We start from the raw sequence: 10122 nt of genomic DNA, 5'->3' as shown, positions 1-10122 counted from the left end.
AAGCAACTTCATTGAAGACAGCAATATGTAATACAAAAAACATTATTGAATACTTGTTACCTTCGTCTTCTAAATGTGTACCATCAGTGTGTCATTGTAAAATATACTTATGTAATTAATTACTATAGCCACTAACTGAGATGTGATGAGCAGAAGGGTATCCCTACCAACAGTGCAAATCATAATTTGTCAACTAACTTTAGTTATTTTCCTTTGTATTAGAGAAATAAAGATGTGCTTGCTTTGACAACATGGGCATCTACTAATCTGGATTATTAGCTAGCATTTAGCATACTTTTATAGTACTAACCATCCTAAGAGTATCATTATTCTTGTACAGTTCAGCAAATGAAAAAGTTCCTCCTCTGTGTGTGTCTGTGTGTATACCCAGATAGCTGTCTGCACTTGTAAACTACAAAATGTTTTGAGCTTTTCTTTGACCAAATTATCAGAGTGAGGTATTGAAATCTTCCACTATGCATCAGTTATTGTGTGTCTTTTCTTTGGATTTTGTGCCTGGTATTTGCTTTTTGTGATTGGGCGCATCAATATTTGGTACATGTATATTTCAAATTATAACTTCTTGGTCAATTATTCCCTTTGCCAGTGCGTAAAATGACCCACTTTATCCTTTCTGAACAACTTAAGTAGGAATCCACTTTGTGTGAAAATAACATCCGTAATCCTGCATATTTTCTATTCTATTTACATGTAGAATTTTATGACATAATTTTCATTTTAGTCTGTATTACTTTGTTGAACAAATCAGGTGTGTCTCTTTTGGTTTTTATTCCAATCTGCCTGTATGTGTCACTTCTGTTTTGTGTTAATAATGTCATGGGTATTTATTTAATAGTCTCCTTTTGTTAAATGCTATTTCAGTTAGTTCTATTATGTCATTTGGAGTGTGGCCATTTTTGCATTTCTGTGTCTATTACAGTTCCAACAAGAATTTTTCTCTAATGCTGGTTTGGTGGTTATGAAATTTTAAGAAACTCTTTGCTATGTATTTTTTTATTTTTAATTTTTTATCATCTTTGAAGGGTACTACTGTAGTTTATAATAATCTTGCCTGGGACCTATTTATGTTCAGGGTGGTGGATTAAAAATTTTATTTTAAGCACTCTTGATTTTTTATATTTTGTTGAGAAAACTGTAATTGTTCTGATAAGCTTTCCATTATGAGTCATGACCTCTTCTAATGGCTTTTTGTTTGATTAACCTGGTTACTTACTTGTACTATCAAAATGCATAAAAAAGATTTATGATATCTAATTCCCTATTGATCATCAAGGCCTCATGGAATGTGAATGTAAATTTTTGCATGAAAACTGGGTACTTGCAAATAATGGATATCTTACAAGCAAATTTCTTTAATCAAAACTTTGTTTCATTAACTTTATTTTTTTTCTTTTCAAAGTTTTATTGATAAACATATAGCAATGAGACAGTTTCAAATCAAATTGAAAGTACAGTTTCAACAAATAATACACTGCATACATTCTTCTCAGTGGTTAATTGCTGTACAAGATGCAGACTTGTGATCCTACTTACAAACACCATTAGAAAAAATCATTCTATTCATTAAGAGAATGCAACTATATATCTATCCCAACCACTTTGAATACACAGATACAAAATGGACATTCATAGTTATACCCCAATTTTTTTTAAGTTCTGTTGTTGAGTATTATAGGTGTGTAAACTCAGCAAAATATTCTAAAAGAGTACAGAAGCCCATAATATCATTGGGTTTTCTGTTTAACTGGCAATGTCAGAAATTATTGACCTGAGTCCCCCACAGCTCAACATAACAACATGGCTTTACTTCCTATATTTCATCTTCATACTTTTCTACTGGATGGTTAAGACCAAGGTAAAGCAGGACCTGTGCAACAAGAGTTGTAGCTTTTTGGTCTGACAAGGTCAGTGAAATGCCCTCAGGATTTATCTTGAGATCCCGTACCTCAGATTGTAGAACCTTTGTCAGTGCAGCCATGTGGATGAATCACGGCCATTGCTTGGCCAATGTGCTCACTGTGAAAGCCTGAGAGAGTGTCTTCTCCCAATGTGACTCTCCTTAGGCACACTCTATGTCATCATTCACTTATATACTGTGAATTTGCCACATTATGACTCCATGCCATATATCCCTTAACGGTCGCCTGAGTGCCTCTGACCTATAACATTCTCTTGGTGCATCAGCCTCATTAGTGACGCTGACTTCCTCCTCCCTACTTCTGCTGAGCTAGGTTCCTAGTTCTTACCCCACCTATTTCCCATAAGTCTCCTGCTATTCCCAGGAGGTGTGACTTCCTGTCCTAGCCTGGTTGCCTAGTTACTCATGCCTTTTACCCGCCGACGTCATTTCCCTGTGCCTCCACTATATATGCCCAGCACCTCCCCTGAATAAATGAGACTTGATCAGAATCCTGTCTTGTCTCCATTTCTCGCATCTCCTGTCCTTTGTCCCCTCTTCAATTCCCCGCTCATCTCCCAGGTGACCTTTGTTGACTGTCCCTCTGTTTTGGGACATATCTCTGGATCATTCCAAGATGGAATAATGTAGAACAAAATTATAATCTTTTCACTAATATACAGTTCTATGCTTAATTATCTGGCAATACTAGAATATCTGTAAATGAGTTCTTACCACATTTTGAGGCCTTCATTTTCTGCCAGGTTATTTCTCTCACTGCACTGGTTGTAGCATTGATTTCTAAGGCTAATCTTTATGCTTGTTTTGTGCCCTGTTACCCACAAGTTAGAGTTTTACTCCTTGTTCCACATCCCATGTTTTGAAGATTAGTTGGGAAAGCAGTAGATTTCTAAGCCTAGTACAAATACTTCCTAATATTTCCCATGGAAAGAGCTCTGAATTGAGGGCTCCCCAGTTACAAATATCAATTGAGGCAAGTAGGAAACCTGTATCATGCCTACAATATGAATCCATTGTAAATTGGGTGCACTCACCTTACAGCCTACAGTAGCAAGTCTTTGGCTTGTCATGTCATATTTGATCTTCCTTGAGGTATAGTTATATGGTATTTTGAAAACTGATTTTACTCATTTTAATTCAGTAAAAGAACACTGTAATAGTCTTGTATACTGTATTTTCTTATTTTTTTTGTATTTTCTTATCGTTTTGGAATTTTAGTTATTGCCACACTCAAGGTTGTGTGTTCTGTATATGTTTTTCTAACTGCCACAAGCACTCCAAATCTACTATTCTCCTATAAATTAGCTTTATGTTCCACAAAAGTAAGATGAACACAGCACAGTTTGTTTGATTACTAAAAAGAAAAGTTCAAGATACATGAGAAAGGGGGAATTATTTCTCAACAAAAGTTTTTGGAGACCTATAAGTAATGTTTAAGTATCATGCATTTTATTTCTGACATACAAGAATTTTCATAATAACCATAAGAATACGCTAGGGGAAGTCATGTGTCCCTGTGGACCTATACAAATGAAAATATTTTAAATAAAAATAGAATTTAAATAATATTTATAACAAAATGCAAAGATTTTAAATTTTCTGGGCCACTTACCAATTTTTTTAAATCATTATGAAATTACTGGTTGTTTTTTAGTATAAGAGAAAGAAAAACACAGATTACATGATGAAACTGTACAAAGAACCATTATGTAGTAATAAAAAGACACTCTCATAAATTAAGATGCTATTCCCATTATTTCAAGTTATGAACCTGGTTTACTAAAAAATCCAGTAAGAGATTATGGGAATTCTGAGATTTTAAAAAAACAAATTAGCAAAGTAAACCTTATGGAATAAGTTGCTTGTTGCAATTTGCAAACAACATACCACATATACAGCTCATACACCTAGAAATAGTGATGTGTTTGTCATGCACACTTTCCTTTCACATAAAAGGATAAACTTTCCAATTGTGGAAATTGTGTGATTGCATTATAAAGATTTGTCTACTAATACTTATATATTCTACTTCAATTATCTCTTTTGTCTTTATTTAAATTTTGTAGAATGTCAGCTGAATGCACTAAAAGTTTTTTCTGTCTCATATTCCTTAATTTATTTTTATTCATTTGAAAATTTTGTAATCTAAACACAAGTGTTCCCACTTTATCTTTATTTTCCACTTCATAATTCCTATATTTATCAGCCTCTTCCACTGTCACCCCTGTTAATTTCCATTCACTTTGATGCTGGAGAGAAATTGAGGAAAGGTTTCCTAAAACCTAATTTAGTGTCATGTAGACACTGAAAAACAGTTGTGTATATATTACATAATTTAAAAATCTACACATTTTATGTATGAACTATCAAAGTAATGATATATTTATAGTAAACTTTATACTTTCCAAAGAGAATTAAATGTTGGCTGATATATTGGATTTACATAATATTCCTATGTGTAGTAATATGCCATAGTAATTATGAAGCATTTCATTTCATTAATTATCTTGAGACTACCTACTACTACTGAAAATCACAATATTTTAGTTGCTGTCACATTGAAAATGCATTTAATTATACTCAGATTTAGCATTTGCTTGTTTTCCCTTTCTAAAATGCTTATTATGCAAATACACTCACTTAAAAGTAAAATTCTCTAGAATTTAATACAATCATTAAATAACAAAAGATAAGGAATTTTTGCTTTGTTTTATCTTGACCTCATACATGCTAGCTTCAATGTTTGAGTGAATTATAAATATGGTATAATTTAACATAATTTGTATGTAAGTAGTTACTCTTTATTCTCTTTTTCTCTGTGGGCTGATCATACTGAAACCTTTTAAGTTATTTCTTGAAATGTTTTAGTAATAGGTTTCTTTCTGTTCCAGTATTACAAGAGTGATATAATAGTTGTCTGATTATAGAAAAATGGTGAATGTTATTGACTCTGTAGTTGAGAATGACTATCTTGTTTCCACAGAGAATAAATTTAGGAGTACCTGCCTGTGGAAATCAGCTTGCTCTATATTCTGTCTTTGGATTTGAGGTAATAATGCTAGGCCGCAGAAGAAACTTGACTCAATCTTGGGTAACTATGTTCAGAATAATTCTTGAAATATCGAAATCTATTCAAAGGATAGTCTCTATCCCAGATACCTGGAACTTTCCGGCTTGGGAACCTATTGGTTAGTTCAGTTCTTTAAGCACCTGCTCATGCACAGTCAGGCACAGGATACCGCAGTTTGATCCCCAGCTCCACCTGCCTAACAAGACCCACCCTTAAGGCAGCTTGAGACCCCTCCAAAAAATACTTCAGGCTTCTTCTGTGTCATAGGTTATTTTTCTTAAAGCACTAGTGTCCCTCAAATTCCTAATGCAAGAGCTAACACTGCCATGATATTTCCAAATATATAATCAGACTTTCATTAACTTATTAAAACTGATATTCAAAATGAGAGAGTTGATAGTTCTTAAGGTGAGACAGAGTATAAAATAAAATGTACTAAAATTTATATGAACAACAAACTACAAAAAGTTTATTTTTCACAAAGTAAATTCAACTAATATAGCACTGACACTTAATTGTTTAGATCCAAGGTGAAGATATGGTTTAATGAGCATTATTAAGTATAAAATATGAGAAAATTTGGAATTAAGTTTGTTTATTTCCATGTAGGACTATATCACCAAGTTAAAATGATTTAGTCTATTCAGGATTAGTCATTTGCATGGAAACTTAGTCAGTTGGCCATGTATGTATGAGGATCTAGGAAAGATGAAGTATTTATTTGAAAGAGCAACAGAAAAAAACAGAACATTAACCAAAATAGTTCTCACAAATTAACGTAATGAAAAATGGTCCTTTCAAAACCAGACTTTTTAAAGAACTTTTGACACTCAATAATATTTATATGAGCCTAAAGCCTAGCATACATTTGTAATTTTATTACTGCAGTGGCAGGAACCATATGCAAGTCCTTGCATATGTTCTACCACAGAACTACATATCCGGTGCAAATTACTCTTATTATTATGTTCTGGTTTAGTAGTTATAGCATTGCAAATGCACTGTATCATTTATTAAATTGAATCAGCTAGACTTTAAAAGAAAAAGCTGTTATGAACAGCTATTTTAATTGTTCTGGAACTTTTATTTTAGCTGAGACTTTTCCATGTTACTAATTTGCAATATAGTTATGCATTTTACTTCCTCAAATGAATGGAGATTTCACCTGAGTGATTGAAATTCAAAGAAAGCCTATTTCGTGAAATTTATTGGTCTCTATTATGGTAAACTCAGACCTATTTTTGCAAAATATAATTTAAGTAGAATATTTAAAGTTGAAAGAGCTGGTCAAATAGCCCAGAGGATTAAAGGGTCTGCAAGCAAGCCCATGGGCCAGCGGTTCAATCCCTGGGCTTGCCATGCTGGTCCCGCTTCCGGGGTGCACTAAGATGGCAAGTGAGACTGGGTGTGATGGTGCACACCTGTAATCCCAGCTCTTGGGAGGCTGTAAACAGGTGGATCACTAGGAGTCTAATCTAGTTGTGCGACTGTGAACTCCCTGTAGACCATTCCCTAAAAAAATAAACAATAAAAAGCAAAGTTTAGGAAACTGCTCAGGTTCCTTTTTTTATGGATTCAATTCTTCTTTGGAAATCTGTATTATTGTAGATCACCCCTATATTAGTATTCTAGTTAGGAAACACTTAAGAATTATTGTGTTCTGATAATATGGGACAAGATTGAGTTCAAAGCATGTCTTCAGGACACTACTTTTATGGTCTACTGGAGTATATTTAATTATTATGCTGAATTCATGAACCTACAATATTTGAATGGCAATGGAATACCCATCTCTGACAAAAGTAAACAGAAAAGTGGGATATAAATGAAGGACCATTTTGTAGTGAATATATATATATATATATATATATATATATATATATATATCTGTGTACAAATTAGTTAGGGTAGATATACAGCAACTTTCTCTTAGTTCAATAAGAAGAAAGATTTGTACTAATACTGTTTAGATAAATATCATGTCTGCATCTTGTACTATGAATAACTATTATGAAGACAACAATATGCAATATATTTATTATTGTAACTGTCCTACTAACCTGTTTTGAAACTGTCTCATTGCTATTCCTTTCTCAGTAAAATTTATTTTAAAATTAAAATAACATTCAACATAGACCAATTTGATTATCCTAATTCAAGTGTTATAAGATACAAGGAATTTAGAGACTCCATATGTGATTTTCTGACTAGCGTTTGGCTAATGGGGAAGTACAATATTGTTATCTGGTTGCTTTAGCATTTCTGCACAATCTAATGAAGGTACACAATGAGTGTAAAATATCCACAGTGAATCCAAAGTTTTCTATGAGGATGAATTAATAAAAAAATAAGGAGCTCAATTATTTACTTCTCTAGCTACAGATACTTGTAAAGATTTTAAGTTTTAGGTGTGTTGTGAAAGAGAATCACTTATTCTTCAGCTGCAGGACCAGTATTGCAGAAACCCACTAGGGCCAAAATAATTTAATTGGCTGAAACAGAACATAAGTTTAATGCTTACCTTTGAAGATCATGTGAAGGGCATTGATTGGAAAAGAATGAGATCCCATAAATTGGGAGAATAATGTTTGGAAGAATCTTTAGAAGCTGAGGTGTTCAGCTCTGGCACTGAGTCTGTTTCACCAGAGAAAGAAACACATAGTGGCATAGGCAGCCCTACCCACAATCCCTACGGTGTTGGCCTTTCGTAGTATACCTGAGTAACCTAAACTTATGTTTAACAATCATGATAATGCTGACATTCCCTAGGACCCATTTTCATCACACACTTTTGCCTCTATATTTATAACCAGACTCATACCACAGAAGTCGCCTAAGAATCAGGTATATAGTATCACCCAGGAGGATGTCCACTGTTATCCCCCAAAATTCTTGACTTAACCAACAGTTGTAATCAGAGTTCTGGTGAATATGCGTCAGAATACATTTTATAGATATTGAATAATGGTGTTAAATACACATCCAGATCAGGTTGTGTGCGTTGAAATAGGTTAGTTAAGCAGAGATTATGAATTTAACATTGTAGTTCATGGAGTTAAAAAAATAGCTATTAAGTTTTCATTTGCCTGGCTGGTATAAGTATATATCAAAATTTGATACACTTCCTATGATTTAGATGACAGTTATTCTGTGGTTAACTTTTGATAAGTGTATTCAAAGGCTTGAAGAAAAGGGAATGCTGGAGTGATTTTGTCATGTTCTATACCTACTCCTCCACAAATGGGTGATCAAGAAAATGTCCCCTTCCCTAGAATCTTAAGAAACTAATGAAAGGAGCACCAGCATCCCCAAGGTACACTATGATTACTCTTTCCTATATGCCAAAACTGATAGTGGGAAACAGAGTTACTCAATTGCAAAATTTAAGGGCAATGTATTTAATTGTATCGCAGAGTGGAAGTCTTCAAGGGGCAGCACTTATTTGCAAAGGCAATGTGCAGGTACTTTATCATAATGGGAAGCAGAGGCAAAACAATGACCAAATAGTCTCATGCAGATAGATTATGGCTTTGGCTGATCACCCATGGTGTTCCCAAAAGTGGAAGAGATGGCGATAAAACCAAATTTGTACTATACTTAAACTCAAAAATTTTAAGAGAAAATGAAGGGAAACCTATTCTAAGTCATTGTAACAAGTAATAATGTTCTTTCAACTACTTCATGGGGTTGAAACTAACTTAGACATCCAAAATTTCTAGAATGAATGGGAAGGTGGTTCCTGGTCTGTGTGTCAGAACTGGCTTGAGAATTACCTAACAGAGACATTGAACTGCTTAACAAACGATTGGCTCTTAATTACTGGCACAGTCTTGCCCCTGTTAAGCAAGAAGACAGGGCAATAAAAAGTTTAATGTGAGGCTCAGGTCCCCTTCAGTTCTTTGACACCAGCTCTGTGTATCGACCTGCATTTATTTCCCTACAGCCTTAAACTTACATATTTTATCAAGATATTTTTAAAATAATTTTATTGAGAAACAAATAGAAATGAGACAGTTTCCAAACCGATTAGTAGGAGAGTTTCAATAATTAATACATTGCATATTGTTATCTTATTAGTGGCCATTCATAATACAAATTCTGACATGATATCCCATCCAAACACCATTAGTACAAATCTTTCTTCTCATTGAATTAAGAAAAAGTAGTTGTATATCTATCTTAACTATTTTGTATATACAGATACAAAATGGTCATTCATGTGTATCCACTTATTTTGTTTAGTTTTCTCACAGAAGCGTATTCCATTGTCATTTAAATCTCAACATTTACTTGAGAGACAGTATGAAAATAATTGGTACAGGCATTTCAAGGATGACCATACTATTACACATTGCTATCTTTAGTGAAGTTGCTTAGTTCACAGGTATCAGCATATATAGTTAATCAGGGTGAGAATCCTAACAATTAACTGCTAGTTTCAAAAACCTGCTGATGTTTCTCAGGGTCATTCCCTTACCCAGCTTGTGCATATAAATGTATGGCTTTGCCAATGTCATGTTTCCTAGCTTTTCTCTTTGCCCTGTCTTCATTGTCTAATCCTCAAGTTCTTGCTTTCCTTTCAATTGTGTTATACCTTTCTATTTGTATTTCTTTTGAATTCTTATACTGGGGAGACTATAAGATATTTACACATGTGGGTCTGGTTTATTTCACTTATTACTATATCCATTTAGCTCCATAGTTTAGCATCCTGACCCCTTTTTTAAATTAATTTTATTGAGAAACAAATAGCAATGAGACAGTTTCAAAACAGGTTAGTAGGACAGTTTCAATAATTAATACATTGTATTATGGTTGCCTTAGTAGTTATTCATGGTAGAAGATACAGACATGATCCATGGTGACTACTTCTGAATTTCATAGATCTCCCTGGGGAAACTCAGCTGTGAATAACAGCATCTCTTAAGGAGTATACAAGCTTGCAATGATTACTGTGGGATGGGTTGTCCTGTGAGAGACTGCGAGCCATCATGTAAAGGATCCAGCTGTGTTCAGAACTCAGTGAATTCTAGCTATGTCAAGTGCTGCCAGCTTGGCTCAAGACCTTGAAAGGTACCCTGACAGCAGCAGGCTGTATCAGTCTAGTCTTGGC

This window comes from Octodon degus, unplaced genomic scaffold (assembly GCF_000260255.1).
Source record: "Octodon degus isolate 3935 unplaced genomic scaffold, OctDeg1.0 scaffold00103, whole genome shotgun sequence".
NCBI lineage: Eukaryota > Metazoa > Chordata > Mammalia > Rodentia > Octodontidae > Octodon > Octodon degus.
The sequence above is the reverse complement of the archived record's forward strand: the minus strand, read 5'-3'. Positions refer to the sequence as shown.